The following is a 22233-nucleotide window of genomic DNA, read 5'->3' on the forward strand; positions in this document are numbered from 1 at the left end:
TGAGACGAAATAAAGGAGAGTGAACTTTTATCAAAGATACAACTCACATCAAGAACTAAATATATTCATAGTTGCAATGTCTTCAGGTGATTTCTGAACAAAAAAGAATAACCATTGTTGTCCAACATGTTTCAGTAAATGAATAGAGATCGTGAGTATATCCAGGGCCTACAATTCAAGAAAGAACAAAGATATAGTTTGCAAATAATTTTAAATAACTAGAGGCAACATTTCTCTCAGAAATTTGTTTGTTCTCAACTCTGGCTGCCTATTAGAAGCATTTGGGGAGCTTTGTAAAGTTACCAGTGCTCTGGCCCCAGAACAAATCAGAATCTGTAGCTAGTGGGGTTGGGGTGAGGGAGTGGCCACAGAGATGGTAGGGTGCCACCCAAGCGCTAGGATTGCTCTGTAAGCTCCCCAGGTGATACTAACAGGTCTTTATCTCCTCTTAGGAGAAGAATTACCCGAGAATCCAAGTCAGAGGTTCTCACTTATTTTTGTGTCTCTCAAGAAGCTCTAGCAGAAGGTAGTAGGTGCTTTCTTTTTTCTTTTCTTTTTTTTTTGAGGAAGAATCTGGCTCTGTCACCCAGGCTAGAGTGCAGTGACACCATCTTGGCTCACTATAACTTCTGTCTCCTGGGCTCAAGTGATTTTCATGCCTCAGCCTCCCAAATTAGCTGGGATTACAGGCATATGGCACCATGCCTGGCTAATTTTTATATTTTTAATAGAGAATGAGTTTCGCCATGTTGGCCGGGCTGGTCTCGAACTCCTGGCCTCATGTGATCTGCCGGATTCGGCCTCCAAAAGAGCTGGCATGAGCCACTGTGCCTGGCCTGACTTCTTCTTTTTGTTAAGTTGAAGGTACACGTCGTACCATCCACTGGATGTCCTCCATGTTTTATATATAATTTTTAAAATATGTAGAAAACCTATATTGTGCCAGGTATGAGCAAGATAGCTTCTCCCTCACCCCAAACCTCTCTATGTAAAGAAAGATAAGAACCAAATTATCTTCCCTCAGGAAATGTGGTCAACAGGGAGAAAGAGAGACAGGGAGAGAGGGAGGGCAGGTGGAGGGAACTTGTAAGGCATCAACAAAAATAGTTGCTACCTATAAACTAATGCCAACCAAAGAGAAGGTCAGCAGATGGTTGGGAATGTTTAGGGATGAGGTGGGATGGAATGGGTGGATGGATGGATGAAAGGACAGTGATAATGGTTTCCTAATTTGTCTCCATGATGAAAAAAGAAGCCATTAAGACCAACTTTCATCATTCTTATTGGAATTGATGCAATTAAGAAAATGTAAAACAGCGTGGTTTTTGTGTATTCCATTCTCTAGGCTTGAGTCTTTACTTATGAGGAATGTTAACACAATGCAGTGAATTTCAATGAGTACTGTTATTGCTTGTGTTCCTTTCAAAGCATTGCCTTTTAACATGTTTCTTATTAGAGAGGAATGAAATATTTTTTTCGGGTCTTTTAGTGGTTAGAAAAGTTGCAGTTCACAGGAGCACCAATTAGAGACGATTATAACTTGATGGCGTGGTTGTGCTATTTAAGGAGAGTTCAACTGACACTTTTTGGAATTGTGGAAAAATATTAGTTTGAGAGCCAAGTAGCAGTGGTTTGGCCCTGTAGGAATTACACAGAGTTCTCGGTAATATAGTTATTCTAAGGCCTTAGAAGTAAGTAGCCTGGTCCAGACTGCCTTGGCACTCTGCACCCCAGAGAGTTTATTAGCTCAGAGCCACATAGGCTGTCAATCCCTGGGCTTGTTCTGGAATCTACATCGTTAAACTCCCCATTGACAGCTGTTTCTACCTCATCACATAAGTTTGTTTTAACTATACTATACAATTAGAAAAATAAACTAAGTTCTTCAGGAAGCCATAGTACACATTCTGACCATCATGAACTATTCTCGGCTACCTTAGAGGACTGTTAGTAAGATCCTCTGGTACCCACATTTGCTTTGAGAAGCATCTAGTGAACAGCTACAAAAAGGTGGGAACTTCATGCTTAATTTTAAAACTTACTTTACATTTTAATGGGTTCCAGCAATCATTTTGGTGATGTATTCTTAAGACCAAAATAATGAGAGCTGACAACTAACAGGTGCTGGAAGACGGCAGCAGGACATCGCTGCCATTTTACGTTTACTGTCAGGCACCTGGTTATTTTGTTTGCCCTCACATGTGGGAAGACGGCCGGTGGCATTGCACTGTTCTCCTCCCGCCATGGCCTCTGAAGCACAGGATAAGGTTAAATGAAAGTCAACTGCTCTTCTTCCTGGGTGCTCATAGCTTGTGTTCATTTAACGACTATTGATTGAATACCTACTGTGTTTCTGGTGCCGTGCTGAGAGGATGGTAAACAAGACAGCATCCAAACCCTGGGTGGAGAAACTAGACAGTAAAGAACACAGGGAGAGGGAGAGAGAGACAGGGATACACAGGTAAGTCTTTCTAATCTATAATTTCCCTTGGGGGAAAGAAGTTAGCTTAAAATATATGTATAAAATTTGAGACTTTAAGGAAGCCTATGGCCTGATTTCTTTCTTCCTAATAAAAGATTAGTAATTAATAATGAGGGTGATTGGTTTTTTTAAATTCTGAATATTGATATTTCTTAGACCATTTTTTTCAACAAGAATTTGTAGAGTACTTACTGTATTCAAGACAATACGCTTATAGATTTAAAAACCCATGATTTAATAATCCCTTGTGTTTTTGTTTTTGTTTTTGTTTTTTGAGACGGAGTTTCGCTCTTGTTACCCAGGCTGGAGTGCAATGGCGCGATCTCGGCTCACTGCAATCTCCGCCTCCTGGGTTCAGGCAATTCTCCTGCCTCAGCCTCCCAAGTAGCTGGGATTACAGGCACGCGCCACCATGCCCAGCTAATTTTTTGTATCTTTAGTAGAGACGGGGTTTCACCACTTTGACCAGGATGGTCTCAATCTCTTGACCTCGTGATCCACCCGCCTTGGCCTCCCAACGTGCTGGGAGGTGGCTTGAGCCACCGCGCCCAGCCTTGTTTTTATTATTTTATAACAAGGTAATAGTTTTTAGCTTTCCTGTGATATGAATAGACTTTAGTGACAATAAAAATGTTAGCAGAAAATAATGATTTCTAGTCACTAACAAACAAGTTGCTTTGTTTTTTCAACTTTTCATCTGGTATTAAATATCATTCCCCACCCCCAAATAGAGAGAGAGAGAGATAAGAGAGAGGATGAAGAGACAGACAGAGGGATAGATAGGCAGATGGAGTGATAAAGGTAGTTAAATTTGGAGGCATTGCTATGAAGAAAATAAATCAGTATGTTTAAAAAATAATGGGATTGGGGCTGGGCGCGGTGACTCACGCCTGTAATCCTAGCACTTTGGGAGGTTCAGGCGGGTGGATCACGAGGTCAAGAGATCAAGACCATCCTGGTCAACATGGTGAAACCCCATCTCTACTAAAAATACAAAAAATTAGCGGGGCATGCTGGCATGTGCCCGTAATCCCAGCTACTCAGGAGGCTGAGGCAGGAGAATTGCCTGAACCCGGGAGGCGGAGGTTGTGGTAAGCTGAGATTGCGCCATTGCATTCCAGCCTGGGTAACAAGAGCGAAACTCTGTCTCAAAAAAAGAAATAAATAAAAATAATGGGATTAGAAGAGGTAACTAGTGGGGTGAAGGGTCACCAAAGACCTTTCTAAGGAGATGATAATTAACATTTAGATTGAGGCCTGAAAGATGAGGAGTGAAGGGGGGGCGCTGCCTAGAGAGAAGGAGACGTGTTCATATAATACATGTTCATACACATATGGCAGGATGTGTTAGGGGTGGAAGCAGGCGCAGTGGGGAGCGTTCACCCAGAGGGACTTGTCTTCCAACAGTATCAAGGTTGGGGAGAGACTGGTGTGCTTGAGGGTGCTGAAAGCAGGAGAAGTTGCCAAGCAATGAATCAGGCAGTAGACTGGGGCCAAGAACTCACAGGACCTTGAGGGCTCAGGGAGGGTCACTTGGCAGAGGGGGCTGTGAGCTCTTCTTTTGGATGCCTGAGTCCTTGACAACATCATCAGAGAGATGCAATTGGTAGTCTCAGGAGGTGGGAGACAGGAGCCCTGTTTGCACACCCTTCCCAAACCTCAATCAAGGGATCCATGTGCTTGTTTTGCAAGGCCCTGGAACCACATAAAGTAGCAAGTCATTAATTAGAAAGCCACAGTTAAGTTTGTGGTGTTTTGTGTTAAAGCTTGTTAAAAGTTGTTAGAGCAGGTTAAGCACTGTCACCTTGCCCCAGGGGCAGATGCAGCTTTTCTGAATGTTGTTTTGATGTTACTCTTTGTTGTACATTTGCAGCTTTTTGGCATCAAGGTTTACTGATCTTTGAGAATGAGACCACTATGTCATGTCATCCCAGCTGTGCCCTCCCATACTGGTTTTGTTGTTCACAGTCATATATTTGCATGCTAGGGATGCCAGAACAAAATACCAAAGACTGGGTGGCTTAAACAACAAAAGCTTATTTCTCACGATTCTGGAGGTTAGAAGTCCAAGATCAAGGCATCAGCAGGCTGTTTTCTCCAGGAGGCCTTGCTCCTTGGCTTGCAGGTGGCTCTCTTCTCACTCTGTCCTCACATGGCCTTTTCTCAGTGCACACACATCCCTGGAGCCTCTCCCTCTGCTTATAAAGACATCAGTCCTGTTGGACTAGGGCTTCACCCATATCACCTCATTTAACCTTAAATACCTCTTAAGGGCCATATATCTAAATACAGTCACATTGGGGCTAGGGTTTCCATAAATGAATTGGCAGTGAGGATACAATTTAGTCCCTAACAAGTAGTGGTATATCTACTGAGTGCTTACCACATGCAGATGCTAGGATCAGTGCTTTACTTGGATTCACATATTGCAATCCCCATGGCAACCCTATGAAGTCCCATTTCAGAGATTTGGAAACAAATACATGGATGAAATGAGTTGCACAGATTGTATGATTAGTGAGTGGAATTCAAATTCAATGCTGTCAAAATACCATCAGAACCTCACACTGTTTCTCAATCTCTTGGTGTCCCTCTGGGAGTCCCACTGTGAGCAAGGACCCCCTGCCCCAATAAGCTGTGCCTGCCTCCGTCCTAAGGTGCTCAGTACCACTCAGCCTTCTCCCCAGAGTCACACTTTAACATTGATGTGGTCCTCTCTTTCAGCCAGTCCTCTAGGCCTCTCCAGACACCCCCATGCCCTTGTGTCTTTAGTAATAGCTTCAGCAGCAGGCTCTATATTTGCCTCATTACCCAGGAGACATGCAACCCTGGTGTTATGAGGTGTTACCCATCACCCCCAGTCGCCAAAGTCTCCTGCTCATGATTTTAGAGTGTAGGTCACACATTCTGCTGGGAAGATAAAGTGTTTTTTTTTTTTTCTTTCGTTGTCAGCATTCATCTGTGTTTGGGCTACACCTTTTGTATTCTGACATCTTTGTTAGAATTCTAAGTGGAGAAATGACTTGGGGCCCAGAATCTTCTAATTATTAGGTTTCCTCTTCCTCAGAACTTCCCACAGAAAGATTCTGACTCCCCAGTGCTCAGAAATGTTAGGACAAATGACAGAAGCTGTAGCAGGTGATAAGGGAAAGGACACTAGCCAGAGACAGTGAGCTACAGGAGTCCTAAGCATGACACAGAGACAGAGGGATCATGGTGTCATTGACTCGTGTGGCTTCTGACAGTTAGACCAGCTCTTTGGCAGTGTAATGTTCCAGGGCCAAATCAGCCCATACTGTGTTCCTCTTCCCTTCTAGCTTATGTGTGTCCTCCATACCTGCTTATGTGCTTTTGTTTACTTACTACCTCAGGGTTGAAAAAGGTAAGAATATTTCTTGATTGGTGGTCTCAGTGAGGTGTCTTTGAAGTTTATGGAATTTCCCGTCTGTAAGAGATCTTAGCAAAAATCGATTCTATATTCATTTTAGTGATACTGCCCAAGGGGGCAGAAAGGCAGGATGAAGTTCACCCCAGATTCCAGTTGTTTTAAGCACAAATAACCAAAAGGCCCTATGTGAAGGCGCAGCAAGGCCTAGACATGGTTTGGTACTCCTGACACTGGGTAACGTACAGGAGCAGGCGTGGAAGCAGCTCAGTAATCTAAATGTAAGAGCTAACACTCGAAAACTTTTAGAAGAAAATATAGATGTACATTTCATGACCTTGGATTGATACTAAAAGAATAACGAACAAAAGAAAAATAGATAAATTGAAGTTTATCAAAATTGAAAATGAAAAGAGCCTGGGCACATGGCTCATGTTGCCTGTAATCTCAGCACTTTGGGAGGTGAAGACATGAGAATTACTTGAAGCCAGAAGTTCAAGACCAGCCTGAGTCTTGAAGTGAGACCCACTCTCTACCCCCGCCAAAAAAGAAGGAAAAAAGTAGTGAAAAGGTTATCACATAATGGGAGAAAATGTTCGCAAACCATGTATCTGATAAGGGACTTTTATCATGACTATATAAGGAACTCTTACAATTCAGTAACAAAAAGCCCACTCAGAAATGGGCAAATGATCCAAATAGATATTTTTCCAAAGAAGATATACAGAAGTCCCATAAGCACATGAAAAGAAGCTCTATAGCATTAGCCTTCAAGGAAATTCTGATCAAAACCACAATGAGATATTACTTCACATCTACTAGGATGGCTATGATAATTATTTTTAAAAGCAATTTTAGGCTAGCAATGATAAAGAGAAATTAGAGCCCTCACCCAAAACTGATAGGATTGTAAAATTGTGTATTTGCTTTGGACAGTAGTCTGACACTTGCTCAAAAGATTAAACATGCAGTTTAACCTTAATATATTAATCACCAGTTTTTAAGAGAAGTCAAAACCTTTACCTACACAAAAACTTACATATAAACATTTATTATAACATTATTCAGAGCAGAGCCAAAAAAGTAGAAACAACCCAAATGCTGGTCAAATTGATAAATAAAATGTGATATATATATATATATATATATACAGTGGAATATTATTTGGTCCTAGAAAGTAACAGTGCTAATACAGGCTACAATGTGGTTGAACCTGAAAGTATTATGCTAAATGAAAGAAGCCAATGACACATGGCCACATTACATAATTTGTTCAATATGAAGTGGTTACAACAGGCAATCCATGAAGACAGAGAGTTGATTGGTGGAGCCAGGGGCTAAAGGTGGGGGATGGGCAGTGAGAGAAGAAATAATGAGAAGGAGAAATGGGGTGACTGCTAATTGGCATAGACTTTCTGTTTGGGGATGATAAAGATGTTCTAACATTGACTGAGGTTATGATTATATAACTGTGAATATCATAGAAAGCGTTGAATTGTCCACTCTAAATAGGCAAATTGTATGGTATAGAAATGAAATCTTAATGAAGCTGTTGAGTAAAATCTTAATGAAGCAATTATTTTTTCTTTCTTTTTTGTTATACTTTAAGTTCTGGGATACATGTGCAGATCTTGCAGGATTGTTGCGTAGGTACACACATGCCATGGTAGTTTGCTGTCTCCATGCCCCCTTCACCTACATCAGCCAATTCTCCCAGTATTATCCCTCCCCGACCTCCCCGACCCCCACTGTCCCTCCCCTGGCCCCCTGGCCCCCAACATACCCCTGTGTGTGATGTTCCCCTTCTTATGTCCATGTGTTCTCATTGTTCAATATCCACCTATGAGTGAGAATATGCAGTGTTTGGTTTTCTGTTCTTGTGTCAGTTGGCTGAGAATTTTCAGATTCATCCATGTCCCTACAAAGGACATGAACTCATCGTTCTTTTATGGCTGCATAGTATTCCATGGTGTGTATGTGCCACATTTCCTTTGTCCAGTCTATCATTTATGGGCATTTGGGTTGGTCCCAAGTCTTTGCTATTGTAAACAGTGCCACAATGAACATACATGTGCATATGTCTTTATCATAGAATGATTTATAGTCCTTTGGGTATATACCCAGTAATGGGATTGCTGGGTCAAATGGAATTTCTATTTCTAGATCCTTGAGGAATCACCACACTGTCTTCCACAATGGTTGAACTAATTTACACTCCCACCAACAGTGTAAAAGTGTTTCTATTTCTCCACATCCTCTCCAGTATCTGTCCAGATTTTTTAATGATTGCCATTCTAACTGGCATGAAATAATATCTCAATGTGGTTTTGATTTGCATTTCTCTAATGACTAGTGATGATGAGCATTTTTTATATGTTTGTTGGCCTCATAAATGTCTTCTTTTGAAAAATATCTGTTCATATCCTTTGCCCACTTTTGAATGTTTTTTTTTTTCTTGTAAATCTGCTTTAGTTCTTTTTAGATTCTGGATATTAGCCCTTTGTCTGATGGGTAGATTGCAAAAATTTTTCCCATTCTGTTGGTTGCTGGTTCAGTGATTGATTGTTTCTTTTGCTGTGCAGAAACTCTGAAGTTTAATTAGATCGTATTTGTCTATTTTGGCTTTGGTTGCCATTGCTTTTGGTGTTTCAGTCATGAAGTCCTTGCCTATGCCTATGTTTTGAATGGTTTTGCCTAGGTTTTCTTCCAGGGTTTTTATGGTCTTGGGTCTTATGTTTAAATCTTTAATCTATTTGGAGTTAATTTTACTGTAAGGTGTAAAGGAGGGGTCCGGTTTCAGCTTTCTACACATGACTAGCCAGTTTTCCCAACACCATTTATTGAATAGGGCTTCCTTTTCCCATTGCCTGTTTTTGTCAGGTTTGTCAAATATCAGTTGGTTGTAGATGTGTGGTGTTGTTTCTGAGGCCTCTGTTCTGTTCCATTGGTCTATATCTCTGTTTTGGTACCAGTACCATGCTATTTTGATTACTGTCGCCTTGTAGTATATTTTGAAGTCAGGTAGTGTGATGCTTTCAGCTTTCTTCTTTTTGCTTAGGTTTTTCTTAAAGTAGATCTATCATCCTAATAATAGAGGATTAAAAACTGATGTTTACTGTGCGGTATTCCAAATTGAGCAGTTTGAGTTTAGAATGAAGGATTTCTCTCTCTCTCTCTCTCTCTCTCTCTCTCTCTCTCTCTCTCTCTGTGTGTGTGTGTGTGCATGTGTGTGTGTGTGTGTGTGTGTGTGTGTGTAAAAGCTGGAATATTGAAATTCTAAAGATGCTAGATTCTTGGGACATTATCTTCTTTTTCACAGACTGCAGGAGTCGGATACCCAGTCCCCAATCCCTCTTTGAGTTCATTCCCTTAATTCAGTCAGAGATAGACATAAGGCTTTTTTTCTTCCCCTTTCTGCTCTCTTTTGAGATCTCTTAAAGGTTTTTAAGATTTTATAAAACTATACTCTGGTTAACAGGGTAAAACCTTGAAGATCATAATGTATATACCCGGATCCTCCTTATCATATCGGTAATAGTTGTCTTTAGTATAGAGCAGCCTCAGCAAACCTTAATGTCTTCAGGAGCCAAACAGATAACCAATAAATCTCATTAAAGCAGTGACGAATTGTGGGGCCTATTGAGTCTCTCAGTTCCTTAACTCAAATTTTTGTAGTACAAAAGTTGTTCTAGGAATAATACCTTCTTTTTGTAAGGATCCAATGAGATGGTGTTATAGAAGGCATCGTATAACATGTAAAGAGCTATACAGTTATTAATTTGGATATGAAATGAAGTCTGTTCCTTTCTCAAAGAATTTGTAAAGATTAATTTTTATCATTTTATTGAGATATAACCCATAATCAAGATCACATCCAACAGATTCCTCTGCCTCTTGGTAATTTATTCCTACCCTCCTCCACCCTTATCCCCACCAGCCACTGGTTTCCTGTCTCTGTGGTTTAGTTTGCATTTTGTATAAACAGAAAGATACCATATATATTTTTTGTCTGACTTGATTTACTCAGCATAGCTACTTTGGGGTTTATCCATGTCACTATGTGTGTTAATAGTTCATCCCTTTTTATTCCCAAGTAGTAGTCCATTGTACAGATATACTGTGGTTTGTTTATCCATTCACCTGCTGATAAACACTTGGATTTTCAGTTTTTGACTGTTGCAAATAAAGCATCTATGAACATTCATCTACAAGTATTTGTATGGACATATGCTTTCATCACTGTTAGGTACATACCTAGGAGTGGAAGAGTTGGGTCATGTGGAAAATGTACATTTACGTTTTCGTAAACTGTCAAACTGTTTTACCAAGTGGGGGTTCTATTTTACATTCTCTCCACCGGTGTTTGAGAGTTCCATGTCCTTTCTGTCTTCCCCGGCACTCGCTGTGGTCAATCTTCTGAACTTAAGCCAATCAAATGGGTGTTTAGTACCATCTCATTGTGATTTTCATGTGTGTTTTCCTAATGAATAAGTTGATCATCTTCTCCTGTGTTTATAAGTCTGCTACTTTGGTGTCATTTCATGTCCAGCCTACTCTGTGCGTAAGAGAATTTCACTCTTTTAACTGATTGGATTGGAATGCAGCCCAACATGTCATTAGGAATTCCAGTGGATATTCTGTTACTTCATACTTAACAGGGCATGTTTGTGAAAAGACCCAGAACATCCTCCAACTAAATTTTCTTTGTATGCGTTAGGCTATTTTGATGTTCTAAAATTTTGACCAAATTGGTTTTTAAAGTGTTGCCTAATTTCAAGGCAAAAGTAGGGGTTGTCAACTTATTTTATTAGATGTCTAATTCTGTAAATTAATATGCATACAGAAGTGGATTTCCAGTTTAAATAAGCTCTAATATTGACATCTTGCTGTATTCAGAAATAAGATGTTTGAGTTGGGAGGGACCTTAGCAGACTCTCAGCCACTCCCATCATGCCCCCCCACAGCACTGATAAAGGGGTTCATCTTTCCACTGTCAGAGATTCAAGTATCTGGAAGGGCCTTGTAAAATAAACATAAAACAAGAAAAATTTTGCTATTGTAGATTGTTACCAACTGACCTGAATTTGAAATTGTTTTATGGTAGTTATTTTATAGTGGTTGTCAGGTGAGATTTAGCCAGCCGGCCAGAACAAGCTCTGCCTATTAAGAATTTCATTGCTATGTTTTAAAATATATGTAAAGCATAAAAAGGGGTGGAGAGAGCGGGCAGAAAGAGCCTGTACGCCCCCCAGTCTGTGATGAAGGAACACTGTAATTGGTGTTCTGGCTGTCCAAGCCTTAGTTTCACAATCACAACGTGGCATGGGCTTTGTAGTCAGTCAGGTCTGAGTTGGAATCCCAGCTCTGTCTGTCCTTCTCCATGAGCAGGGTTAAAAGGGATGATGGATATTTTGTGGGTAGAGAGTTATATTATACCCTTTTTGTAGGGCAGCTGAGATGCCTACCTGAGATAGGAGATGGAGAATACTGGTACCAGGAAGGCACTGGATCTGTTCCCTTTTCTTGCCTCTTTATTTCTCTTTCTCCTCTTCCACATGTTTTCTCTAATCACTTATCTTAGATCACTTACAGAAATCATTCTTTTTACTTCCATTTCAATCAATTTTGGAGATTTCTCCAAAAATACAATAATGTTAATGAATACCTAAGCTGTAGCATTTAGCAAGTCTCTTTTATGTACCGGGAGTATCAAGTACATTTCATGCATTTTTTTCATTTACTTTTCACAAGAACTCATGAAGTAAGGTACAATTAAGGCAGAGAGGAAACTGAATGAGTGATGGAGTCAAGGTGTGAAGCCAGGCCTGTCTGACTCCAGAGCTCTTAATCACTCTGTATATTGCTCCTGCATCTAATTTTAGGAATGCTCAGTTCTCTGTGTTTCTACCCCCATCCAGATGATGGTAATTTGAAAACAGTAACAGCTGGTATGTACCTTGTACTGAGCACTGGTCTGCCTACTTTCCACATATTAACTCATATAAGGCTCACTGTGACCCGTTACAGGTTCTATTGCTGTCCCCATTTTTGCTCTCCCCATTTTTCAGGTTGAGGAAACCAAGGTGCAGAGAGGCTAAGGTTCACATGGAGTTAAAATTGGTGTTCTGGCTGTCATTCTTAATGCTTCATGTACCTTTCCCTTATCACTTCATCATTTCTTAAAGTTCATTTTACAATCCATTTCAGACCAATCAGAGAAGAGATGGGAACTCCCTCCTGCTTAGCTTAGACATCCCAGCTGCTCTTTCCAGTAACCTGTGGAGTTCCTTCCTTATCCTTGCTCCAGTCTTTCTAAAGTGATGCTATATTAGATATTTCATCCTAAGGCTGAACTGAGACTAATGCCTAAGCAAGAAAGAAAAAAATAGCAAATTCATTAACTCGGAATCTATTTACAGTCAATTCCCAAGGCTCATTGTGCAGTCAGTGGTTCTGCATCATTTAGAGTTGCTAATAAATGAAAGCCTTTGCGTCTTTCCTCGTGCCTTGATATTTACAAGTCTCATATTTTACCATAGGAAGTGGCTTCAACAAGCATATTCATGTGTTGACAGTTCTAATTAATATAAGTAATTAGCCCTGACAGTAGAACTGTGAAAGGGAGACCCATTCATAAATTTGCTAATTATGTTACTCTGCTCAGAATTTAATCATAGTCTAGTCTTTAATCATTTCTGTATATGGGCAAAAGGCCATCTTACTAAATTCTTCAGACTTTTACATTTACTTCTAGTAAGAGGATTTTATTGAAATTAATTTGTGGTTGCAATTTAATTTTCCAGTATGCAGGAACTGGCGAATAACACAGGTTATAATCTTTCTGGAAAGAAGCAAGAAAACGAGAAAAGGCAGATAAGGGAGGAGGAAGGCATCAAGCACATACCATATGCTTTCTTATATGTAAAGCTTGTACCTTTCTACCTATTTGGTTGCCTTTTCTGAAAATGAAGATAGTCTTACTTAGGCCACGGGTAGGTTTATGGTACAGAAAATTTGAAGATGGTTGGTTACTTTGGTCCAAAGTTGAGCCCTCTTCTCTCAGATGTAAATAGCCTACTTTTTTGAGTGCTTTTGTTCTCCAGCAGGGCTTCTCAACCTTGGCACTATTGGAACTGTGGGCTGGATGATTCCTTGTGAGGTGGGTGTGACTGTCCTGTGTCTTGTGCGGTGTTGAGTAGCATCCCTGGCCTCTACCGATTAGATGCAGGTACAACTCCCCCCTAGTTCTGACCCCCAAAAGTGTCTCCAGACGGTGCCAGTTGTCTCCTGGGAAGCAAAATTGAGAACCACTATGCTAGAAATTACCTTAAGATAAAAAAGAATCCAGTAAAACTTCTATGTAGAACACTTACAGTGGCTGTAGCAAAATAAGTAAAGCATCTTTTCTTGGAATTGTTCACCAGGCATCATGGTACAGAATCCAGATTTGGAATGATATTCTTGAGCTACAGTACCTCCTTCCTACTTTTTCAGCATTAGGCTCCCTCTGGTCCTCTTAGATAGAAAGTAGAGTTGTGCTTGGTAGTAGAGTAGCTTACCTAAAACCCCTTTACTTTTCTTTTTATTAATAGATACACTAGGCTCTCCACATTCGTAGATTTAACATTTGAAGTTTTGGTTACTCTCTGGTGACCCCAGTGCTCTGAGTAATCAGCTCTCAGTGTTCTTTGTCCCCCTTTCCAGTTCATTGATTCCTTCCTTTGTGGTCTTGCTTTTCTCCCTCCACTGCTTAGATTTCTGGTCCTTATGAATGCCTTCCATGCCCTTGCTTCTCAGCCTTTCCTTCACTTACCTGGACAAATTCCAGACTTTAGTGAGCCTGGCCACTAGGCTTCTTGGAACGTGATCTGGCAGCTAAGCCTGATTAGAGAACATGACTCAACAGAGCAGACTGATTAGAGAACATGACTCAACAGAGCATGTATAATAATACATGTACATCAACCTTTCAACTATCCCAGACTTCCCCAAGACAATGGAACCCGCCTGTAGGTAATGCCCCCAATCTCCCATCATGAAAACCACAAACATACCTATTCTATACTCATCCCCCACACTGCCCACTTAAGTGGTTCCTTCCTGATACCTGGGCAGGGAGGTCTTCTTTCTCTTATCAAAAGCTAATCCTTCACCCACCTACCCCAACTTCTCAGAAAAATATTTTGTCATTGATTATACCCTTTTCCCTTGTGTCTTCAGCCTCCCAGTCTCTACTGGATCTTTTCCATCAACACTGAAACATAACCTTAGTCTCTGTCCTCTTATCCTGAGAAAGAAAGAGAGCAGGTGAGTGTGCAGGAACCCATAGCAGCCTTTCAGTAACCATCCTTTCCCTTTCCATTTACATTCATATTGTCCTCTTCATCTTTGAGTCTTGCCTCTACTACTACAGTTATGTTGCTGCTCCCATTATTCTTTTTTTTTTTTTTTTGAGACGGAGTTTCACTCTTGTTACCCAGGCTGGAGTGCAATGGCATGATCTCGGCTCACCGCAACCTCCGCCTCCTGGATTAGGCAATTCTCCTGCCTCAGTCTCCCGAGTATCTGGGATTACAGGCACGTGCCACCATGCCCAGCTAATTTTTTGTATTTTTAGTAGAGACGGGGTTTCACCATGTTGACCAGGATGGTCTCGATCTCTTGACCTCATGATCCATCCACCTCAGCCTCCCAAAGTGCTGGGATTACAGGCGTGAGCCACTGCGCCCGGCCGCTGCTCCCATTATTCTAATGAAACAGTTCTAGCTAAGTTCCCCCACACCCTCTATGTTGCTAAGGCCTGGAGTCACTGTCCTTCTCCAAATTTACTTAACATAGTTAAATACTCCTTCTTTGAAACCATACCTTTTTTCTTCCTTATTTTCCCAATGTCACACTTTCCTGGCTTTCCCACTATAGTCTGGTCTCTTTCCTGGGTCATCTTTGCAGGCCCACCTACCCCTACTCTACCTTTGAATATTGGCCTCCTTAATGACTTAGTTCTATGTCTTCTTTCCTTCTCCCAAGGTTTTAGTTGCTGTTTATATGCTGGCAACTTCCAAATTTCTCTCTTCAGCCCAGTTTTCTTTCTGAGCTTCTAAAATTACATATAAACCTACTCGAAGACATCTCAGATGTGTCATGTACAAACTGAATTTATAACTCTTTTATCCCTTTGCAACTCATTCCAAGTTTGGCCTTTTGGATGTATTCAGTAACCAAGCCTTCTTGATGCTAACTCAAGATACATCTCAAATCTTTTTGCTTCTTTCTCCATCTATTAGTGAGAGCCACTGTTCTTTACAAATGGGTAGCAAAAGGTAAGGATGTAGAAATAAGAGCCAGGTCACACAGGGCCGTTTTGGCCATCTAGGACTCTGATTTTTTTGCACAGAGTAACATTATCTAACTCCCCTTAGAAGGATCACTGTGGCTGCTGCATTGAGTAGAGCAGCATAGTGGGTTGAATGGCATCCTCCAAAAGATATGACCACCCAGGACCTCCAAGTATGACCTTATTTGAAATAAGAGTCTTTGCAGGTCATCAAGGTAAAGATCTCAAGATGAGATCATCCTGGGCTAGGGACAGGTGTCCTGATAAGAGACTGAAATGGAGAAAGCAGACACAGGTGAATGAGCCATGTGAAGACAGATGGGAGAGCAGTCACAAGCCAAGGAACACCAAGGACGGCCGGCACCACCCAAGCTGGGCTAGAGGCATGGAGGGGGTTCTCTGCAGAGCCTCGAGAAGGAAACAACCCTGCCAACAGCCTTGATGTCAGAATTCTGGCTTCCAAAACTGTGAGAGAATAAAGTTCTGTTGTTTTAAGGAATTCAGTTTGCGATAATTTGTTATAGCAACCCTAGGAAACTGATGCACACCAAGGACAAAAGTGGGAAGCCAGTTAGGAGTCCCCTGCAGTAATCCAGACAAGAGAGGACTGTGGCTCCACTCAGGTAGTAGCAGTGGAGGAAGTGTTAGGAGGTCATCTTCTGGACACGTTTTGCATCATTCCTGGGAAATAAGGTCGTTTCAACATAAGCAAATCAATAAATGTGATTCACTACATAAAACAAAAGCCATGTGATCTTCTCGATAAAGTGCTGCCTTTTCCAGCATCATTTAGGAGGGTAGTTAACTGGTGTTAAATAAATATATCCTTGATGCTGCTCATCTTGGAGCCATGAAGAATTGCCCAGGTGAGAAGCAGGGTAATCACAAGCAATGCCTGCAATTTGGACCATCTGTCCTTGCACTTCTCACTGTGAGGCTCGTCTTTGATTTCAGTTTTCTCTGCCTGCGCTACCTAAGGATACAGAAGGGATTCTCCTAGGGGCCTCCTGAGTAGCTCAAAAGCAACACTATTCAGTAGAAGTATCTGCAGTAACAGACGTACTCTGTGTTTTCATTGTCCGTTATGGTAGCCACTAGCCACAAGTGCTGAGCATGTGGCATGTATTTACAAATGGATAGTAGGATGTAGAAATAAATATAACTCAGTACAACTGAGGAATTGAGTTTTTTAGCTATACATAATTTTAATTTACATAAATTCAAATAGCTATGTGTGCCTGGTGTCCATTGTATTTGTGCAGATCTAAAGCATTGATTCTCAAAGTGTTGCCTGGAATCTTGTTAGAAATGCAAATTTTTGGACCCTGGCTTCAAACTCCTGGGCTCAAGCAGTCCTCCTACCTCAGCCTTCTGAGTAGCCAGGACAACAGGCATAGACCACCACAGCCTTTTTATTTTTTATCTTATTTTTTTGGTAGAGATGAGAGTGGGGTGGGGTGGAGTGGTTGGGAGCATGGGAGATCTGCCACACCAGAAGCTTTGGGAGTGAGACCCAGGATTCTGTGTTTTAATAGGCTCTGCAGGTGATTCTGTTGTACACTAAAATTTGAGAACCATTGCTGTTTCCCGCTCTCAGAGCTCCTGATTTAGTGGTTCTGGGAGGGTGTCTGAAAATTTGCTTTTCTAACAGATTCCCTAATGATGCTGTGATGCAGGTCTGGAAATGTCTGAGAACCTGTTGTAGAAGATAGAACACCTCTTTGTGAGGTGGCCCCAGTTTCCAAGAGTAAATTCCGTAAATCCCTCTTAACAAATATTTCAAGTCAGGATATCCCAAATGTACCCTCCCCACTTCACGAAAATCTTCCTACCTTTTTTCCCATGATTGGTAACAAAACTGTGTCTCGCTCATAGGAGGGCTGTTAAGTACTTGTTGAATTAATAAAGAGATTATATAAATTTGCCTGAATAAAATATCTGAAGTTAAGAATTCTTATCCCACCTGTAACTTGATGCATGTGATGGCTTTTTGGCATTCATGATAACCTATTAGCAGAATCCCACTTTTCTGATCCATAATTCTACAACTTGTTACAGAAGTCATTGTAGTAACTTTTCTCTCTGTAGCTTGATAAATTTTAATTGTTGCAATGGAAAGAAGTGAATTCTTAACTAGAGATGGGTGTAATGTATCCATACCCCCAAGAGGCATTTGCTAATATGTGTGTGAGAGGGCTTTTGAGTTGTTGAAATGATAGGAGTCAGGGTGAAGGGGATATAATAGTCATTCAGTGCCAGGGGCCCGGGAATATCAGATACCCTGCATACACAGGACTGTCCTGTACAATGAAGAGAAACTCTGTAGCCTGTTGGTAGGTGACAGTAACATTTCCTCAGTAAAATTACTTCGAAGGCCATGACTCTCTCTTGCTAACTATGGCTCTCTCTCCACGAGCATTTTGTATGAGTTTTATGTATCTCACAGGAGGGTGAAGTACCCTCCGTCCTGCTCTTGCATAAAATAATGTGATTCTTGCAGCAAACATTTAGTGCTGTGTGGTTTACAAAGATGTGAGACATGAGCCTACCTACAAAGAAGTTAAAGTACCAGCAGCACTAAACTGGAAATGGTGTAAAAGTTGCATAAACTGTGGGAACAAAGAGGGCATATTACCTGGTTTATCAGTTAAGGTTCAATCAGGAGACAAAACCAGTGAAAATATGTATTAAGAGCTATTGCAATGAAGTGCTTATGCAGTTATGAAGGCTGACCAGGCAAGTACAAAATCTGTAGAGCAGTCCATCAAGAAGGGTGAGCTGGAATTCTCAGGCATGGCCAAAGCTGCAGTCCACACGCAGAATTTCTTCAGGTCTGCTCTTAAGGCCTTTTAACTGATTGAATCAGGCTCATCCAGATTATCTAAAATAATCTCCCTTGAAGTCAGCTGATTATGGACTTTAATCACATTTATCAGATACCTTCACAGCAGCACCCTGATTAGTGTTTATTTGAGTAACTAGAGATAACATTCTAGCCCACTTGACACATAAAAAAGAGCATCACACTTGGATATAGAATGTTTGGGCACTTTCTCTTGAAAAATGTGGCATTTGTTCTGACCCTTGAAAATGGGAAACTTTTAAGTGGGGTAGTTGGCATTAAGGATTAAAAAATAACCATTGGGAGGCCGAGGCAGGTGGATCACGAGGTCAAGAGATCGAGACCATCTTGGCCAACATGGTGAAACCCCGTCTCTAATAAAAATACAAAAAATTAGCCGGTGGTCTCAGCTACTGGGGAAGCTGAGGCAGAAGAATAGCTTGAACTGGGAGGCGGAGGTTGCAGTGAGCCGAGATTGCGCCACTGTGCTCCAGCCTGGTGGCAGAACAAGACTCCATCCCAACCAAAAAAAAAAAAAAAAATTGGTCCGGGCACAGTGGCTCATGCCTGTAATCCCAGCACTTTGGGAGGCTGAGGCAGGTGGATCACGAGGTCAAGAGATCGAAACCATCCTGGTCAGCATGGTGAAACCCCATCTCTACTAAAAATATAAAAAATTAGCTGGGCATGGTGGCGCGTGCCTGTAATCCCAGCTACGCAGGAGGCTAAGGCAGGAGAATTGCCTGAACCCAGGAGGCAGAGGTTGCCGTGAGCCGACATCATGCCATTGCACTCCAGCCTGGGTAACAAGTGAAACTCCGTCTCAAAAAAAAAAAAAAAAAAAAAAATTAACCAAAGGAAACAAAACAAGCCAAGACATGAAAGTAAAATCAGTGTTTGCAGAGTGACTGGTTGTTGCTATAGGCTTTTCCCTGAACCTCAGCTCTCAGTGTCCTCATCTAAGAACTGGGTTCAGTACTTGTCATAACTGTCCTCCAAAATGGAATGAGTTGGTATTTGAGGGTACCTTTTGGAAACAGTAAACACTGTGAATGCTAAGGCTCTCTCTCTCTCCCCTTCCCTCCCTCCTCCTCCCCCTTCCCACTCCTCTCCTCCTCCCCTCCCTCTCTCCTCCCCCTTCACTCTCACCTCCCGCCTTCCCCCTCATCCCCCCTCCCCCTCCCCTCCTTTTCCTTCCCTTCCTCTATCCATGTGTCCAAGGCATGAACCAGGCATGGGCACAGGCCAAAAGCCAAGCAGGGATAAACAAGGGGTTGCTTTGTCTCTCGCTGATGTGAGATGGGCATTACCAACTAAAAGGCACTCTTCCCAGGTCGGGACACCGAAGTGTTTTATAGTCATGGTGGTGGTGACAGTAGCATTCGTGAGAGTGAGGTTGGTGTGATGAAAACCAAAGGCTTGGCCTGTAAAACAGAGCCGGATTGTTGCAGGGTTTGTCCAAAATATGTGTTTTTAAGAAAAAAAAAAAAAAAAAGATGACATTCTCTTGACCTTAGTTCCTAACGGACTCAAAGAATGAAAAACATCCCTGTCTATAGTCTGTGCCCAGTTGTCACAAAGAGGCACTAGCCATTTGCTCTGGGCTAAGACAGCTCCACATTTTTTTTTTAAATACAGAAGTAGAACTGTTTTTGATGCTTGAGATATTAGAGGTGAGGGAGAGTCATTTATTATAAACATGTTGAATACTTTGCCTAAATAGGGAACAGGAATTAAACCATGTCCCAGTAAGCTGTTCCAAGTTTCCTAGGTAATAGCCATTATAACCAATTGACTCCATCCCCGAAGAAAGCACCAGAAAATGATGCTAACGTGAGTACCGTCAGACATACCCCTTTCCTTTTCAGAGCTGGGTTCTGCAAACCAAGCTAGTCTCCCCCAGTTGTTAAAACCATATGCATTTTGAAGGAAATTTAATCCATATGTTTTTGAGTCACTTATGCCTAAGTCTTAAAAAGTCATTTTTAAAATGTGACTTCATGTTTGAAGTCATTTTAGAGTATTTTTAGTAGACTTTCATTCTTTATAATGCTAAATTTTTCTTGGTTTGTTTTCTTGTTTTATTTAAACACACTGTATATCATCTTAACACATCCTGTGGTGAGGCACAAAGGAAATCTTGAACTCAGACGGAGGCTCTAGGGTGCCGGGTAACACATTAGAAGCAGTCAGTTTCTATTTCCAGAAGTTTATAACTGTTCTCCCTCCTTAATTTTCTATTTTATGTCCCGGTCTACTTTTAACCTGGTCACATCATCACCCCAGCCTTCTCCCACCCCCTCCCCAAACGGTCATCCATGAAGAAGCAAAGGGAAAAGAGAAAAACGACAAAGAATAAAATCACAGGACCTCTTAGGATATATTTCCGTGCTGTGTTACGTGATCGTTTCTTTCCAGGATTGAATGTCTTTTCCCCTTTTACCTACTATTGTTGCTAGCTGGGAGAATCAAGGTGTTTCATAAAGTGTCAACAAAAGAGAGAAGTAAGACTGAATTGAAGAGCAGTCTCCAGCTTCTCATTCTTAGGGTAAATAGAAGGTGGTGTCTGCTTAGAAGGGACACTAATTGAAAAATGGTTTCATTTTCTACTAAAATAAGCTTTTCTCCTCCTTTTAACCTTGTCTGGAATCTCATGATATGAACCAAGTTTTATCTGTACATGAAGCATCCTGGTTTGTGTGTGAATTTGTCCGTCATGAACATCTGTTGGCTGCCAGAGGGCACTGAAGCAGCCTTATTTTTAGGCTCTGGTAGAGATTCCTTTCTCTTCTGCTACACAGTAGAAGGTGTGTAGCATCAAACATAGCGAGAGGCATTCACCACCTGGAGGAATAAAGATGTAAGGAGTTAATACTTTTACCTTTCATCTCTGTGAGCTTATGCAGTACTTTCCAATGTACTTTTTAAAATGTGGTTCTCAAAACTGCCCTGAGGTCCATGGCTTCTGTTTGCTTTCATAAGGTAATTGAGGCTCAGGGATGTGACTTTCTTCAGTATGTCACAGGCAGTCTTGGTGATTGGTGTGTGCCTCGGAGAGGACCGATGTCCTGCCCACATGAGTGGGGACATTTGAGGACCTTGGTGGACTTTTACTTTTGAAAGCCCTGCCCTTATATCAAGTACATTAAAACATATGCAACCTTATATCTGTCCCACAGATCCCATGTATAATATATATCATCATATATGCAAGTTGAGTTACAAATAGTTGACATGGTACATTTCATAGATAGTTAAAGGTTTATTACTTTTAATTTTATGGTTTCTTTTTCATTTTGGAGCCAACTAATTATTTTGAGGTCTTGAACATTTTCATAGCCTTTGAAAAACTCACCGCCCCTTGAGCGCTGTCCCTACAGTGGCTGAAGTCACCTTTTGCTCACATTCACTCCTGTTTCCCTCCTTACACCTGTGGCAGAACTGAGGCAAATGCTTAAAAAATATTTGTTGGTGAATGTCCAAGTGAGTGGGAGGAGGAAGAGAAGTAACAAATAAGTGAAATACAAGTAAGGGGTGAAGTCTGGTGTCGAAGGACATTTGAACCATTTGCTAGCACATTTCCTTGCACTGCCATCATAGTGAAGCAGAAAGGGCATCTTCAAGCTGTGTATCAAAGTGTATTCCTCCTAATTTCTCGGTTTTTTTTTTTCCAAGAGAGTTTTCTTCTCGGTTACAGCTAAGGCACAAGAAAGAATAGACTACATAGTTATTTGACTGTTGATAGCTTCATGAAGTAGCAGTAGCCACTTTCAGGTAATAATTCATTCTTTTCTCTCTGTTTAGTTGCTATAATTTATTTTTTTGCCTTGCAAATATGGGATAAATGTGGCTATTAATATTCAAATATTCATGTACTTTGCCCACTTTTGAAAAGAAGACATATATGAGGCCAAGAAACATATGAAAAAATACTCATCATCATTGGTCATTAGAGAAATGCAAATCAAAACCACATTGAGATACCATCTCACACCAGTTAGAATGGCAATCATTAAAAAAAAACTGGAGACAACAGATGCTGGGGAGGATGTGGAGAAATAGGAACAGTTTTACACTTTTGGTGGGAGTGTAAATTGGTTCAACCATTGTGGAAGACAGTGTGGCAATTCCTCAAGGTCCCAGAAATAGAAATCCCATTTGACCCAGCAATCCCATTACTGGGTATATAC

At 41.2% G+C, this 22233-nt stretch overlaps 1 protein-coding gene and 1 non-coding gene across 6 annotated transcripts in view; one reads left to right on the top strand and one right to left on the bottom strand.

Moving 5' to 3' along the window:
- RHBDD1 (rhomboid domain containing 1) overlaps positions 1–22233 on the top strand; it is a 166450-nt gene that overhangs the window by 114188 nt on the left and 30029 nt on the right. The window lies entirely within an intron of this gene.
- Positions 19252–19385, bottom strand: LOC118155140 (small nucleolar RNA SNORA48). Its single transcript, XR_004745362.1, has one exon. It is a non-coding gene; the product is annotated as a small nucleolar RNA SNORA48 (small nucleolar RNA).

The sequence above is a fragment of the Callithrix jacchus genome, chromosome 6 (genome assembly GCF_049354715.1).
Source record: "Callithrix jacchus isolate 240 chromosome 6, calJac240_pri, whole genome shotgun sequence".
Classification (NCBI taxonomy): Eukaryota; Metazoa; Chordata; class Mammalia; order Primates; family Cebidae; genus Callithrix; species Callithrix jacchus.